An 18,085-nucleotide genomic window follows, 5' to 3' on the forward strand; every position below is an offset into this window, starting at 1 on the left:
AACCAATAGTGCAGGAGTAGCTATAATCATTAAGAACCAATACCAAGATAAAATTATAGAAACCAAAATAGATAAAGAAGGAAGATGGTGCTATGTAATCCTTTCAACCCCCGTGTATGATAAGCCCATATTACTTCTCAATATATATGCACCCTGTAATAACCAGCACTCCTTTCTTGCTTCATTGTACCCTATTCGAAGTAAATACAGTAATTACAATATGATACTTGGAGGCGACTGGAATGCATATCAAAACCCAAATCTAGATAAATCAAGTCTACATGGATCATACAATAAACAAACATCTGTAGCACTAAGCGAACTTAAATATGACTTTAGTCTATATGATCCCTTCAAATATGGTAATTACCCAAATATCTCAAATAATTTTATGTTCTACTCCAATTGTCTTAAAATGTGGTCGAGAATTGACTTTTTTCTAATTTCAGAAGAACTAATTAACCTAGACCCCACAGTATCCATACATACTCGATACTTGTCTGATCATTCTAAAATTACCCTAAACATTACTAAGACCACCAAAAATAACACCCTATATTGAGGACATAATTGGTCCCTGAACCCAAATCTTTTAAATTAAAAGGAAATAATTGAGGAAATACAGGGTATTCTCAAAACATCTCTGGTGAATCGATCAAAACAACAACACCCTCCTGATATTGAATGGGCGACAACAAAAGCCCAGATTAGAGGTATTTTTTTTCAAAAAGCATCTTACTATAAGAAAACCCAACTCAGAGAGGAACAACAATTAGAGGCTAAAATTAAATCACTAGAACAGGATTTAGTTAAAGACTTCAACACGCAAACTGAAACAGAATTATTGAAATGTCAGAAAGACCTTTTCATGATACACAATAATAACCTATCATTTCATGAAACTAAAATACTTGCAAAATATGCTAACCATGTACAAACACCGTCACGAGCACTAGCTAGGATTATTAGCCAGTCTAAAACTTCCTCTTAAATCTCTGAAATAACCTATGAGAATAAAAATTATACAAAAACTGGAGATATTATTAACATTTTTGAAAATATATATACTCACAAATCTATGGAGACCAAAAATCCCTACTTATAAACAAAAATAGCAGAGATTTCCTACAAAATCTTAATTCCCCAAAAATTGATGTGAAACTACAAAAAGAATTAATAGAACCAATAACCACTAAAAAAATAATATCAACAATCAAAAAACTGAAATCACACAAGTCACCCGGTCCAGATGGCCTCACAGCGGAGTTTTGTAAAGCATTTTACCATATCATTGCACAAATTCTATCTTACATATTAAACTACATAATAAACAATAAAATTAATGATATACACTTTAATGCATCCAAAACAATTTTTATACTCAAAGAAAAGGCAGAGCCTCAGAATATGGATAGTTACAGACCCATATCATTACTAAATATTGATACCAAAATCCTAACATCTATTCTGGCTAATAGAATGAAAAAAATAACATACATAATTATTTCTAATGAACAATCTGTCTTTTTAACATCCAGACAAGCCAGCGATAATTCACTAACACTACACACACTAATTTCATATGCTAACCAAAACAACCTAAACATGTATGCACTTATTATAGATGCCCATAAGGCCTTTGACAAAGTGAACATAACATTTTTATTCCAAATCTAACTTACTTTAATATACCCCAAGAATTTACTCAAACCCTACAAACTTTATACAATAACCCTTATGCAACATTATACATAAATAAAATGTGGTCTAATAGAATTCAAATCAGAAATGGTACACGGCAGGATGTCCTCTACCTCCCTTATTGTTCAATCTTTATCTAGAACCCCTTTTGTTAAACATCAAACAAAATATATATCATAATGCCCCAGTAATATACAACACAAAAATTTCCCTCTCAGCCTTTGCTGATGATCTTAACATCTACTGTACAACGCCACTCACAGACACCAAGAAAATACTAACTGCTATTGATGACTTTGCATCAATATCAAACTATAAAATAAACCTTAAAAAAAAACAACATCTTCCCTTTAAAAACTCCGAAACCTTTCTCACTTTTACCACTTATAGGACAAGTAAAAACTGAAGAAATTATTAAATATTTAGGAATTACATTCTCCACAGATAACAAAAATTTCTATTTAAATAATATTAAACAAAAGTGGAACCACATTTTACTGGACCTAAATAGATGGAAAAATCTGAAACTACCACCACTAGCCAAAGTCTTGATTATAAAAATGAATTGCCTGCCCAGACTATTATGCATTTTTATGTCCTCCCAGCTATTAATACCCAAGAAATTCTTTAAACAAATTCACACTGAATTTGCTAAATTTATATGGGAACCGAAAAAAAGTAGAATCTCATATGATAAATTGATGACCCCGAAAAACAAAGGTGGATTAGATTTACCAAATTTTGAAAATTACTATTTAATCATAAACGCTAATAGAATTTTAAGAATTGCAAACTACAATACATCAGAAAAAATCTGGTCCCAATATTAGGTAAGATTATATTTTAAACATATAGAAAACCTAAACATAAATCCCAAATCATTACCATTCTTAAACAGCAATAGTATTAAATCATATAATTTAATGGAACCCCTTAAAAATTCTGTATCATCAATACAAAGTCTTTTTAAATCAGTAAATCTGCTTCAACCCATAATGATTTTACAACCTATACATAAAAATCCCAACTTTAAAATAAATAACCAGCTACTAGACTTAAAATGTTTCCCACTTATAATTAATATAACAGTACAATATATTTACCCATATTTAAACTGTCCTGCTCATGAAATAAGAAGACAATGGTGCCTTCCCAAATCATATCTGGTGATCCTGAGACAGATTAAAGAATTGTGTATAAGTTATATCCGGGATATCAACATTAATGAAAAGGATATGGTGAAATGTAACTTACTATGAAAAACCCTTCTACAAAACAATAAATTTATAGCATGTTCATACAAACTAATAAAAGACCTGAAATCTCAAGAACATATACTCATATCTAACTACTGGAAGGAAAAAATACCATTGATTGAGAACTGCAAACTATTACAAGCAATTCCTAATAATAAAATCCGTATCCCTTCAAAAGTTAGCATTCACTCAACTCATGATATATAACAATGCTTATTACACATGTCTTAGCTTGCACAAATTTAACCCTAGAAACCCCCCAACTTGCCCACATTGTAAAGATGAAACTGCTGACCTTTTGCATATGTTCCGGAGCTGTAAATGTGTATACAAACTTTGGAATTCCTTGAAAATACAACTCCAAAAGATGGGCTATCAATCATCGACGCTCACCTGGGAATTTATGATACTACATATCCCCCCAAATAATCTATCTAAAAACCAAACATTCATACTCATCAATATCTTCCTATTAATGAAACTATACATAGCTACGAACTGGCTTACTCCTTCCAAAAACTCATGGAAGAACTTTAGGAGACTGGCGATAAAACATATATTAGCCCATAAATACATAATAAACAAACAAAACAAAAACCCAAATATCCTTAAACTCTGGGAACAGATCTTCAATATTATACTTACATAAACCATTGAATCTAAGATACAAGTTCAACATACACAACTAAAACAACAACATTATATAGTAGTGACCTGATTTGTTAAGACTAACCATGGAGAAAACACTCTCATTTCTTTCCATACTATTAATCTATGAAAGCATTCATGTAAATAGTGTAAATATGTTTAATTGTATTGTTGTATTAATAATCTAATATCACCTATGTATACTCTTATAAAATTATGTGAAAAGAAAAATTAATAAAGAATTATTATTGAGAAAAAAAAAAGTTTACCTGTAGCAAGTTGACTTTATATCAGATGAAAGTTAGATTTTTGGAAAGCTGATAAGTCAAAAAGTTTGGAGAAATGCCCAAAATGTAGAAAAGAGAAAAAAGATTTCAATTTTTTTTTTGCAGGGAGGCTTGACCATACCCTTGTTGTGGGGAGCAAGTACCTCATGATCCCAGCACTTATATATACAAACTCCATGGCCATATCAACACAAAGAAGGGAGAAATATCCCAAAACACAAGAATCACTGCTAGCAATGATTTCCTATAGAAACGTGCTCATGTTTATGCCTTTCATTCTTTTTTCTTTCATGTTACTTATGCATGAGCTATTTCACCAACTGTAGGGACACCATAACATTCATGCATATTTCTTTTAAAACAGAAGTTTTCTGTCACAAGACTTATGCCCCCACCACCACAACACTGCCTGATGATAAAGTTGAGTATATGTCACTTCACTTGATATTAACAAATAAAAGAAATTCAAATTTTGAACTGCTTTCAATGATATGATTCTATATAAGTAGTCAACAGTTGGACTAAACAGTCTAAAAAAACATTCTTTTGGTCTCTGTCAACAATCTGTGAAGCATGGTCATATGACTTTTTATGACTGTCATAGCTATCAAAATCATATCATGAATTTGTTATGTCATTAAAAGTAATATATATACACACACACACACACACACACACACACACACACACACACACACACACACACACACACACACATTTTTCTGTCTATAGATATATATGGTTTATTATTACAGTATTTAACTATAGAATATTGAAAATGAAAATGTTGAAACCATAGTATCATAAGATCAATATGATTGTGACCAGAATGTCTAAAGATCTTGAATATTTAATCTCTGTATGAATGTGTGCCCAGGAGTGAGTGGTAACATGAATCTTGTAGGGGTGTGAACCCAGGAACAAGTGCTAACATGGGTCTTGTAGAAGGCAAATCAGTGAGTTCAATATTGTGATCTTAAGCATTTTGGTCTTTTGATATTATGGTTTCAATATTTTGATGTTCAAGATGCTATGATTTCTAAATCTATTATCTATCTGCTATACGTATGACCCTGCAGACAGATCTGCAAACAACTAAGGTTGTATTGTCTTTTTGTCTTTAATTTTTAGCTGTGCAACATTCCAACATATTATTGTAAGGCTAAGTATTACAGAGTCTTGTTCTATAATCATTGTGAGAAATTCTGTAAAGAGTGGAAATACACTAAAATTTGTAAGTGATCTCAAATTAAAGTCTTAATAGTCACAAAGGAAATTGACAAAGCAGAACTTTTGCAAAACAGCTTAAATGAATTCAACAGCCAGTTCTTTATATGGTATCAAATGCATAAAATATAAAAAATATGTATAGTTCTGTTGTTACTTTATCTCAACAAAATGTGAAAAATGCAGTGTTTCAATGTTTTACTTTAACAAAAACAAAAAAAATAAATAATAATACAAAAACATAAAAAAAGAGGGAATCACTCAAGCCTAAACTATCTGATCACAAATAATCAAGCAACTCCTCTGCTAAATGTAAATGGACGATCATTTTTTTTTCAAGTAAGATAAATTGCTCTCTATTGCCCAAGTGGAGAACTTAGCTCATATGTATTTATATAAATGGGAGCATGTCAAGCCAGTATAGGCGACTTGCTGATTAAGCAAAAGTATTTTTCTAAAAGTGCTTTTGCCTCCAATGGAAAATTCCCTTTTTGCCACTGTTAAGAATGGAAGTAGGTAGGTATATTATAAGCTCAAGGATATAGAAGTGTAACCTCACATGGGTGTAGTCTTGCACCTAAAAAAACAAACAAAAAATGTGCTAAGTTTCACTGAAAATGTCAGCAAAACATTTTTTCCAGTTTTTACTATTGGGAAAAATGAAACTGAACTGTCATCAAAAACTCATTTAAACATATTAAATTCTTGGTAACAAATCTATATGGAAAGGAGGCAGAGCAGTTCTTACATAAACTGTTATCTCTCATTCTCCTATAGTAATATCAAATTTAGTTTTACTACAAAAGATGGCCAGGGAATCAAAAACAGATGGAACTCAGTTGAAGAAGATGGTCAGTGTCAAATCAGAAGACAAGCACATGTAGGAAATCTAATATTTTATTCTTTTTAAATGTTGTGGTAGGAAAAAATACACTGAAGATATCCATTATTAAAATAAACAATTCAGATTTTTTCCCATTGAGTCAAGGATCAATATCTAACCATTGTGCAAAGGTAGCTGCCTCGGTATTTTTGTCTTGAAATGTTATAAATATATTTCAGTCTATTGGGGATATATATTGTTTGTGTGGAAAGAATAAAATAGCTATAAAATCCAGTAGTTTAGGAACAGGTTAGTAAGGAATGTGGCAAATAATATTTACTGAGTTTCACTTGGACTCCTTATGCTTTCCTTCTGAAGATCAGTGGTGAAATAATTTTAACTTATTTAGACATTTAGTTATTTGTAAATATTGCTTTATGTTGACTCTATAAGGTTCTAATTGACTAGATTTATTACTTTGAGAATTGCTACTCTTGCTCTGTTCTAGGCTCCATACTAGTAAATGCTTCCTTAGACACATATAAAGACTTGATGTTGCTATTTTTAGAGTCACTGTTAAATTATTCTATTTGGATTTTTTTTTTGGGGGGGGGTCTTACTTTGTAGTTTTTTGGTATATTGCTCGTGTGAAATCTAAGCAGTCACATCTTTGCATTTCTTTCAGGCTGGCAGTCACTAAGCTGCTGATTTGCACAGTGTACATGACTGCATCAACAATTTTATCTAGGAACACTTCTGCTGGGTCTGTCTTCTCAATTGATATATCTCATTTGCTTATGCATAATAACCAGAGTCTTGTTGACAAATGTAGTTTTGCAGAATAGTACTGAAATATGTGGATTATATTTAAAATTATGATGTCTCAAAGCAGTTGGTTTTCCAGATTATTCCCTGCCTAAAGTGCCTTCATTGTGTAAATGATACATTCTTCATGTATCTGTGTAGAATTTTAATGAGTACTCTGGTTTCTTTCCACATCTCAGAAGTTTGCTGTAGTTGAAATGATATTTCTGTAAAATTATAAACAGGGTGTTCATGCCAAGTGAAAAGTGTGCATGCACCTTTTGATAGATTAGCAAATTCAGGATGAACATGTGCCTATTTACTGTCAGCACAGAGTTCGGCTCTACTACTACCATGCATCAAATTAAGCTTGAGTCAGAGAAGAATGTGTGAATAAATATTTAAATGTTTCATGTTATGGGAATTATACTTCTTATAACGGGTATGGAGCAAAGAGATTTGTACAGGGAAAATGATTTTCCTTCCTGAATTATGTCCTCAGCTTTAACTTCTTCTATGATATGTCTACAGACATTCTTAATAAAAATAACTCATTTTTTCCTTTCTTACATTTCAAAGTCATTCACATCTAAAATAAACTGGGCATCTCCCCATATATTTCTTATTCTGAGAAACTGACAGATGCCATTTGATTGAAGAGCATTGCATGCATTTTAAAGATAAGGACAATGAAATGCCTTTTCAGAGGATATCAGCTTTGGAGTCATTTTAGTAGCTAAAAGTAATATATTTGAAATGGCTTCTTCTGAACTTTGCAGGAAATACAAAGTTATCATCAGGTAATAGATTTATTTTTCTTTATCAGCCCACTCCTCTATTGCTAAAAATCATTTACAGTTTATGAGTCTCCATATCGAGACTAAGTAGTTCAGAATTTTGGACAGATTAATTAAGAAGGGTATTTAGTGGAGCTAGCTTACAATCCATATACTATTTTTTTTTCTTCTTTGTAAAATGTGTTTCCCTTTAAAAAGGACTCCTTCATCTTAATCCAGTGTTCTTAAATTTTAACTGAGGAAGAAAGGACTGTGATAACAAATTTTTGAAGAAAAATGGACAAAATCACTGCAAAAGCCTTACTTTACTCCATAAAAAAGTAAATGTTTTTATCTTCATAGTCTTCTTCAAGTTGTGTATAAATAGCAGCCCTAGGCAACATGTACAAACACTTAATTAAAACAACGAGACCTGTTTCCATGAGTCAGTACTCTTCTTTTCTAAAATAAATAAACATATAAATAAAACAAAGCAAAAGTATTATATCACTAAAACAAGTCACACTGTTTTTAACAGTGTTTGTGTCTGTGTGCATATGTGTGTGTGTGTGTGTGTGTTTGTGTGTGTGTGTGTGTGTGTGTGTGTGTGTGTGTGTGTGTGTGTGTGTGTGTGTGTGTGTGTGTGTATGTGTGTGTGTGTGTGTGCGTGTGTGTGTGTGTTTATTCTTTTATTGCCAAGATTAAAATTATAAGCCATGCCATCTTGGTATGGTAAGTCTATATTGTGAAAGATATCAAATGTGTTAGAAACATTACTCCATAGGAAAAATAATCACAGTGGCATAAAAAAAGCAATCATGGGGAGCACCAGATGTCTAGGAATATATACATTTAAGTAGACACATTTAAAACTTTTGCACTGTTTTAAGTACTTAACAATGCTAAACCGCCATGTCAAAAGAGTAACAAATAACAATAAAGAGGTGAGTTTGTATCTATCCCCTCCAATTTTCAAGACTAGCCTTTGTTTTACTTGTAGTAACAACGTGTTCCATAGGTTCGGAATTTATTTAATTTTGTGCCTTTCCCAATAGTGTGTTTCACTCTTCCAAGTAGATTTAGATCACTTTATAAAGTTATTTGTAAAGCCACTGATTTTGTATACAAATTGGAGGCCAAATAGTATGGTCTCTTCCAGCCATAGACCTAAAAGTATTGTGTTATCTTGACCCCAATGATTTCTAATCAAAAAAATGAAAGTACATTTTCACCATATCACAGTTCTGAACATGGCTAAAGATCATTTTCACCTACATGCCAAGACCAAGGCATGGGGATTGGGGGTGGAGTCCACTATACAGCAGGGAGAACAATTCATAGAGGTGTCTTAACAGCACTTACAGCAGTAGGAGAATTGGGTATGGGGGGATTCACTAAACACCAGTGATTACTTTTAATTTCAAGTGTCATAATAGCACTGACATCTCTTGACACCAGGCATTCCCCTTAATTGCAAGTGGCATAACAACATCAACAATGGTATGGGGATGAGGGTAGGGGGATTCACCAGATACCACTGAGCACTCTTAATTCCAAGTGCCATAGTGGCACTGACATCAGTATGTGAATTGGAGGTAGGTGGATCCACTAGACATCAGGGGTTAATCTTAGTTGCAACTGCAGTAACAGCACTGACAGTAGTACAGGGATCAGGGGTGGTGAAGATTCATTAGATACCAGGGATTCATTTAAAACTTCATTGCCTTTACAGCACTGATGTCAGGCCAGGGATCAGGGATTAATCACAGGTGGGAAGATAGGTCAGGTCAGGGGCAGGTATAAGGACTGTGCTCTGTGTGTGTGTGTGTGTGTGTGTGTGTGTGTGTGTGTGTGTGTGTGTGTGTGTGTGTGTGTGTGTGTGTGTGTGTGTGTGTGTTTATGTTTTGTCTACTTGTGTGTATGTGGGAGAGTGACTGCCTACACAACCACAACTTTGCTATGGCAATGCACAAATTAACAACATCTGCATATTACAGTAGTAAATGTGATTAATAGACATGCAACTTAAATGATAATGAGGTCTTTCCCCATAGCAGCTAACATGTTTCTGAATCACAAATTAGAAAATCATGGAAGCTGAGTGTTTTGAGAAGGAGCCCATTAATACTTTTTCCAAATTGTGTTTCTACTCAAGGGTGCTTTAAGGAGGAGTTATTTGGGGTTGCATTATTTTTGAATGAAGCATGTAAACTTCACTTAATGGACTTTGGTAAGATCTTACTACGAAAGGTGTAGCTTTTCACCAAAACTGTTATATGGCTGTGTCTACCTTGTCTTAATCTGATGGGTTTTATATGAAATAGAAAAGGCACTAAGGGACAGCAAATGCTTTAGATAATATGTAGAAGTCAAGGTATGAGAGATGTAAGCTGTCATGGTGAAACATGAAGTCTTATATAGCATCCCATTCCAAATCAACATAAACCGGCTCCCCTTAGAACAATACCATTTATTTATTAAAACCATTATCTTTTCTTGTAATGCAGGCATGAGTCTGGGTGAAGGCAAGATACTGCTCTGTGATAATGACAATGTTGTGCATGTCATTTACACATTCATAATAAATTCCATCGTGTCTGTTTGCATGTCTCTCTGGGTGACAGCTTCAGGTGATTCACTCCCCCATTGGTCATCACAAGGTCACATATTTTTCTGGTATAGTGGAGCAAAGGGCTCCTGTGAATTCATCAGTGCAGACAGTAAAAAAACACCTAGCAATTACTCTGGTGCGTGTAGAGACCTTGTGATGACCAGTGGGATGGAAGCTGGTATAATGGTTAAGGTGTTTACTTCACAAAATCAACATACAGGGTTTGATTCTCATCTTTGGTCAATGTCTGGTTATTGGCAAGGTGTGGAATAGTTTGGAGACTGATTGCCTAGTTTGAGGTTGGATTGCATGGCTAGACTATTAAGTCCCCGGTGGTTGTTAGCCTAGTATTGAACTATGAACCTATGAACCTATATGCATGTGATCCTTCTTATTCGCTATTTACATCAGTGCATGCCACAGTCATGGCTAGGATAACTATTTAATGAGCCAGTCTTTTTAATAATAACAGGATGACAAACAATAGGCATTGTAAGGCATTTCCAAAGCTACTACTCATTTGGTTTTGACTTACACAGTTATATTTACAATTAGAGAAAGAAATTAAACTAAATAAAATCCCATTTTTTTATTGTTTCAATTTTAGTTTTCCCAATTTTGGGTAGGAACCAACCTTGATGCAACAGATGACATTTTGATAAAACCATTCCTTCATGTTAAAATTTTCTCTTAGCAGATCTTACTAAAGGGAAGAAAAATTGAATGTCAAAAAACAAAGCCAGCAAAGTGACCAATCTCCTCTGGAAAAAACAAGGACACATCAAATAAATTTCTCCTTCTCACTACCTTTATTAGCAGATTAATTTATTTTTCTCTTTCTTCAGTTATTTCTTCCATAGCTACTAGTTACAGTACTTATAGAAGGTTGGATGTCATATTTCTCTAAAAATTAAAACCATTTCAAAGGATGTTTGCTGAGGGTACTTCATATGAGGTACAAAATACAATATTTGTCAAAACCTATCTGTCACTGAATATCAGAAGTTTAGCAAAAATGATAGGTGTGAGACATTCATATCTAGGAAAATTGTCCTGAAACAAATATAAGGGAACTTTTTTAATTTCCTTTTAAAAAATCAAAGCATTGCTGTCATTTCCTTTTCTGTTTGTCTCAAATAAAATATCTGTCTTTCAATTATAAGCAACCATTGAGGAGTACAAAAACATCCTGATGGTGCTCTCCAGCTTCCACTCCTTCATTTATATTAACAAGACTGACTGACCACTTGCAAACCGAAATATGGGCATTAGTATCTTCTAGCCTTTCAGGGTAATAGAAGGTTACCCAGTTTCCAAATAGGAGATGAAGATTACTACCCTATAATTTTCCCTCTTGACTAGTTAGACTTCCTGAATTATGTCAACATATTTGGTATAACAATATTAGCACTCAGATTAAGGCCATTGCATGTCCTTTTTTAATGACTGTTTGCTTCATGCCTACACAAAATGGCAGCATTTAAGTACTTTGTATGCATTATTTCATTTCTTGATTATTTATGACTACCAACTAGAAAAAGTCAGACTTCAGGTATCTGCAATTAAAGCTATTCTTAGAACATTTTCTGGATACTTTGCTAGAGATCGTCTATCCGAATACAGAGAGAACAATGAACATGGTCTCCTCCTTTCAGGCTATATTAAAATTTGTTAGCAGAAAGAGTACTGCTTTCCAATTTAGGGCAATCATTCAGCATTGTAATTATTCAAAATGTTAAAACAATAGGAATGCAGTATTATTTAAATATCTTAGGTCTTAATTGGCCTTCCCTCAAAGAAGAGAATACTCTTGCCATTTATCTGCTAAAGAAGAAGAACTTATGAATTTATCAAAGTCCAAGAAAAGGAAGGATGGTCATTTTCCTTACTCTCTAAGTATTAGTTAAAGAAGCATTGCTGAATAGGGAGGAAGTCTACATGAGGAAAGCTCTATAGTATGGATTATAATCGTCTACTCGTTTTATTGCAGATGCAATCTTGAAGGAAACGTGTGCCATGAAAACGGACAAGAATGTTATCAGGATATAAATGATCAGTAAAGAGCTTCTTGCGGCTTCTAACAATATGAAACACATAAAAAAAAAAAAAAACACTGAGTGGCATATTTTGCAAGACAGGGAAAAATTGAAAAAGCTCAATGGTTTGTAAGCTGCGAAGTCATGTTTCAAATGGGTCTACTTGAATAGACCGAAAATCTATTTAATCAAAACTTACATGATCGCAATGACAACACTGAAACCTTATTTTAAGGAAGTTTCACATCACCAGAATTTTAATCCAGGAAAAGAGGCAATTGGCCAACATGATGATAAAAAAAAAAAAAAAAAAAAAAAAAAAAAAAAAAAAAACACACTGAAGTATGTCAAACCCACCCAAGTGGGGGGCTTTGCCTCACACTCCCCCAAACCCCCCCTAACTAAAGATACCAACTCTGAGGTCACACTATAGTGGGGAAAATGGCAAATTTCAAGATGCAACGGCCTCTTTTCCCAGATTAATATTCTGTTGATGTGAAACTTCATTAAAATAAGGTGTTGGTGTTGTAAGTTTCGATGAAAGGGATTTGTGGTCTACTCAAGTAGACCTGTTTCAAATATCTAATTGTAAAAGAAACAATTTAAATATCGTCTGTGATATTACCTCTAATCAGCACGATCCACAGACATTCAAACTAACTAGGATTTCTAAGTAGAATGACCTAATGCTTGTGTTCTGGGTTTGCAAAGAAGTCCACTTCAGCATTTTCAGACATCATTACAAAACAGATGCTAGATCATGTCTGTGCTACATTTAAATCACACACTCCTTTTATTTCCCAATTTGAGTTATACATCAGACATACTATGTAGAAATAGAAGACAGCATCTCTAGAATTCTATTTCATTTTTGTACCCTGGAAGTTATTTCCTTACAGAACATTTTGGTCTTCTGTTATATAACAGCACTGTCTTCTGGACTTCCTGCTTTGAAGACTGGATGCATCATGGCTTGTAGCTTCAAAAAAATTGATCTGAGCTTGTCTAAACCACTTCTTTATTTAGAGTAAGAATATTAATGATGCATAGCAGAAATGATAGTAACATTAAGTAAATGCATTACTTTTTGATCTGATCTTGGGATACTGTTTTAATATGGGAACTATATCTCTCCCAGATGTACATAATTAATTGAGTCTCTACAATGTTACATTTGTGGATACTGATGAACAGATCAATAGACAAGACTTGCTTGGAATTCACAGTACTACTTAAGATGTGAAAATTTGAAGCTGAGTTTAAAAAATACTGTCATTTTATAAATTGCCTCTCTTGGCTCTTGATCAAATAAATCTGAAATGGTGCTGAGACCAGGTTTGTCTTCCTTGCAACAGGTATATTTTTATCAAACTAATAAGATAATATGCAGTTCAATAAAAAAGGATATTTTTGATACAAAGGAAGATATATATTTTATCACAATGTATTTTTATTGGGATGGCGCAGTGGTGCAGCGGTAGAGTTGTGACCTCACAGAAGAGGTTCTCCGGTTCGATTTTTGGCTGGGGTGCCTTCTCTGTGGAGTCTGCATGTCCTCCCTGTGTTCATGTTGGTTTCCTCAGGGTGCTCCAGTTTCCTCCCACATTACAAAGACATGCATCTGGAGCATTTCTCCCTGGGCCTCCACTGAAAATTGGCTTTGTTCCAAGTCGGACTTTCCCGGTTAACAAATGTTAAATAAATAAATAATCCTCACATAATAAACGTCTTTACTATTTTGAAAGCCTTTTCCAAAACAATACATTGGCATTCTTCCTCTCTGATGGAAAGACTGGTCCATTATAGTATTTCCTTTTGCCTCTTGACAGTGATTGTTCCTTTTATTGCAATGGATGTCCAGTTTATCCCCACTGTCAGTTTTCCAAAGTATACAACCCTAATGATAACAAGGTGGCAGTTTGTAAGATTTTCAATTGTTTTCATGTAGTACAGTCTTTGGTGTGAGATAGCCCTGCAACAAATACTGCATTGGCCAAACAGCTGGTGCTGTTAGGAAATCATTTTAGAACATTAAAACGTTTCTGTGGCAAACATAGTAGTACAGCATATGTTGGAGTGAGACACTTCTGATTCTTCACCTTTTTCTGTTACATGTTTATCCAAAAACAAATATGTTTTGGATATAATTACATTTTTGTTACAAAAAGAATCTAAATACACATTCATCTACAATACTTTACAACCTTGCGGTCTAAATAATGAATTGCAGTATAAGTATTTAATTTAATTTATATACCGTACCATTAGTGATGCCACATTGTCATCTTGTTTCCATGTATGTGACTGCTGTTTTTCAAATTTTTATGTACTTATCTCTCTTTTTTTCATTTTGACATTTTAATCTATAAGATATGTTACCAAGATGCTAGTTTGTCTTAACAAGGAGAATCATTTATAAAGCCATTGACACTGAGTATGTGTGGATTGTATGGTTTTCATAGTTTTTACTCTAAGTAAGTGAAAAGTGGTCTGCTATCAATACCTTGCCAACTTTATTGATGAGAGCATTATCTACCTTCAAGAATTTGGTTAAGTTTTCTGCACAGCATTCCACTATTCTTTTGGGTAGAGGGCTTCACTATGATCACATCGCACTTGGTTCACAGAGATGACTATATGATACTAAGTTGAGAACATTTTTTTCTGATCCACCATGTAGTGCATAATTGATTTTTTTGTTTGTTTCATGAGCTTACATAAATTTATTGATATGTTTGCTATTTTTAATTAGTTTTGTAATTGTTTTATATCTCGTGTTTGGTGTCTTAGGTATTATATGTGTCATGTGAATAGAAATAGGATCTAAAAATACGGACCTAAAATAAATTTGCTATGGCATGCTATGGACTGCTGAAATGGAGATAGCAGCAGTTCTTTGTAGGGATGGTTTTGACAATGTGCAAATTCTTTTAGCAACTGTAATACATTCAGTATTGATTGTAGATGACAAGATCTTGGTTCAAATTACAAAAGGATATGTAAGTTCCACAAAGTGCCCTAAACGTGTAGACACTGAATAGCTAGAATGATTTGGCACTTTGCAATGACAGTGTAGGAAAATAAATAATATTATATTTGCATTATAATTTTATTAACAGTGTTGATGTATGCATCAGCATACATTAAAGAATGAATGGAAGTGACCACTGATGTATGAATCTGGTTGCAAAGAAATGAAGATATTAGTACTCTATAGCGATGTTTGCAAAAGTTGTAAGTTTAATGTTTCTGGTCATAAATCAAAAACTGAGTTCATTATACAAGACTCAATGTTGTGGTTAATATCGTGTGAGCAAAAGAAAAAGTAAAACAGCTTTGACTCAAGCTGCATATATCTGAACTAATGTTAATTAAGACAGAAGAATTTTTTTCTATGAAAAGGCATTCTTGGATCCATAGATTCACAGTATTTACTAGGAAAGTTAATCCATGGACCGTAATCACCTTGCCAATGCCCAAATTCATACGATGTCTTCCCCACAGGGGAAAAACAAGTGAGGCCACAGATGAACTTATGTCTACCCATCCTGACATCAAGATTTGCCTTAAAGGAAGTGTGAGTATCACTGCTAATAGAAGAGTATTCCAGAGATGGGGGAAGTGTAGAATAATAAATCTGTCTTTCCAGCATATCTTACTTGTTAATGGAGATTCATGCCCTATAGTCTGGGAGATTGTGTAGACATTTATTTTTGAGTTATAAGAGATCAAGAAAGGTCAGGGTCTAAACAGCACAAAATGATAAACATAAATTACCCTGTGTGTATAGGGATAGAGGCTTAAGCTATATTGGTACCTGAGGGATTTTAGTTCAGTCATCTTTTTAGTTAGGAAACCCTGGGTTCATTCTAGCTTTGCGATATATTTGAGCATATATGTACAAAAATGGGCATTATATTCCATAACTGGACTGATCAATGCAGAGTGTAGATAACTTCTTTTTTAGTAGATGAGATAGCTTTATTTATTAACCAGGCACAACAGAATGATTTTCTGACAACTCTTTCTAAATAGTGACAAAAGAATTGTGAACTACCTACAAAGGTGCCAAAATGTCTGACAAACATATGAGTGTGGAGCGGGGTTCTGAATGTACTGTAAGCCGCTGACAAAAGGTGACTATGCTACACTTATCTGCATTCAGCTTAATCCCATATCATGTGCACTATTGACTTATATGGTTCATCCCTTGTCATAGTAACGTGGTATCAGATGCTGAGAAAACAACACAAAGCTTGTAGTAATAGATAACCACAAATTTTGGTTTGTGGTCTGGAGGTCAAAGAAGTAAAAGCTGAACAGAAGAGACTCAAGTACTGAGCCCAGAGAAAGAGCATTAGTCATATTTATGTTTTATGATATGAAATCTGTTAATTTAACTACAGAGTTCTTTCTGTCAGTCAGTTTTTATTTGATATCCATATTGCATTACAAGGTCCAACGTTTAGTCCTTTTATTTTATTTTATTTTATATTATTATATTATTTATTTATATAAACTTCGTTGACTGGGTTAATTCCAATTCCAGTGGCCTCTTTCAGTGGACCCTCAATAGTATTCATGCTGTCTAGGGAAAATGTGGCCAAGTCATCAACACAGGAAAGAGCTGAGTCTACTTAATTGATTTGTGCTCAACAAATGGTTCAAATTACTGATGTTGAAGAAGGAAGGTTGCTACATCTTGGAGTTAAATAATTGATTGGTGTGCTGCAATAAAAGGAGAAGCCTTCCTTTCTGTGTCTGAGGGTAAAGGTCAGGGCTCAAGCTTTGTCTCAGTTTACACTACACTGACTCCATTTGTAGGTACAGAGCTTGCTGCTCTGAGAATAATATTTTTCCAAGAACATATACTCAGAGGGTTAAATCTACTTCTGCTACTGACTCGTCTGTTTCACAATGTGCAAAGAAACTGGGTGGTATAAAGATCTTCGAAAGACAGTGAAGTAATTCACAGACATGCAATTTGGGACAATATTATTTATCCTCTTGGATTTACTGCTAAAGACATTTGGCCTTGATACTTTTTGATAAAGATAATTTTTGTGATGCGACTTTTGAGTAATTTGAATTGTTGAAAATGTCTTCGCTAACCCTATCTTAAAGAACCTTTGGACTCTTTAGGCACATTATGACATTGTAGGTTCATATATACAGTCAAATAAGTATTACACGGTAATTTAAAACTGCTGAAGTGGAGCTAACATAGAGCCAGTCTCACTTTTCAACATTATACCACTGTCTTAGACATAAAAAAGTGTCTGATGACAGGAAATTATGGACAGGTGCTTAGGAAATCTGGGCAATACTGAAAATTTCTGCAATACAGTTTGTGGGCATTCCTAGTGGGCTTAATATCTCTAGTTACAGGGCCTTTGTAAATTATAAAGGATAAGCCAGACTTGTTTTCATTGTGGCATTTATGAACATTTAATACAAACAGGTTTTCAGAGAAAATGTGCTCAGTGAGGGGAGTTTGATCAAACTATTAGATGAGCAACAGCCTTTACTGTGAGTACTGTGGTTCCAATAATTGCTGCAGAAATATGAGAGGTTAAGGCAAATATGCATAATGTTGTGAGCAAAGGAAGTGACACAGGTAAACAAATCACCATAGTTCTAATGTTGTATATGATGAAGGTGGTAAAAGTGGCCAGGCAGACGTGGCTTCTATAGAAAATGAGCTTAGTGAAAACACTGTAGATGCTTTCAATATTATTGCCAAAAGGGTTAAAAAAAAGAAACTTGAAGAAGGATAACAATCTACAAAAACAGGAAGGTATAGCCTAACTCTATGTTTCCTTAATGTTAACAGTATTATTAATGAAAAGGATGATTAGTCATACTGGAGAGTTGCAAGACTATTCATGCAGGCATTTGTTGTCTTATGAATGTTAG

Source organism: Protopterus annectens, chromosome 5.part1 (genome assembly GCF_019279795.1).
Source record: "Protopterus annectens isolate FY-2018-M chromosome 5.part1, PAN1.0, whole genome shotgun sequence".
Classification (NCBI taxonomy): domain Eukaryota; kingdom Metazoa; phylum Chordata; order Ceratodontiformes; family Protopteridae; genus Protopterus; species Protopterus annectens.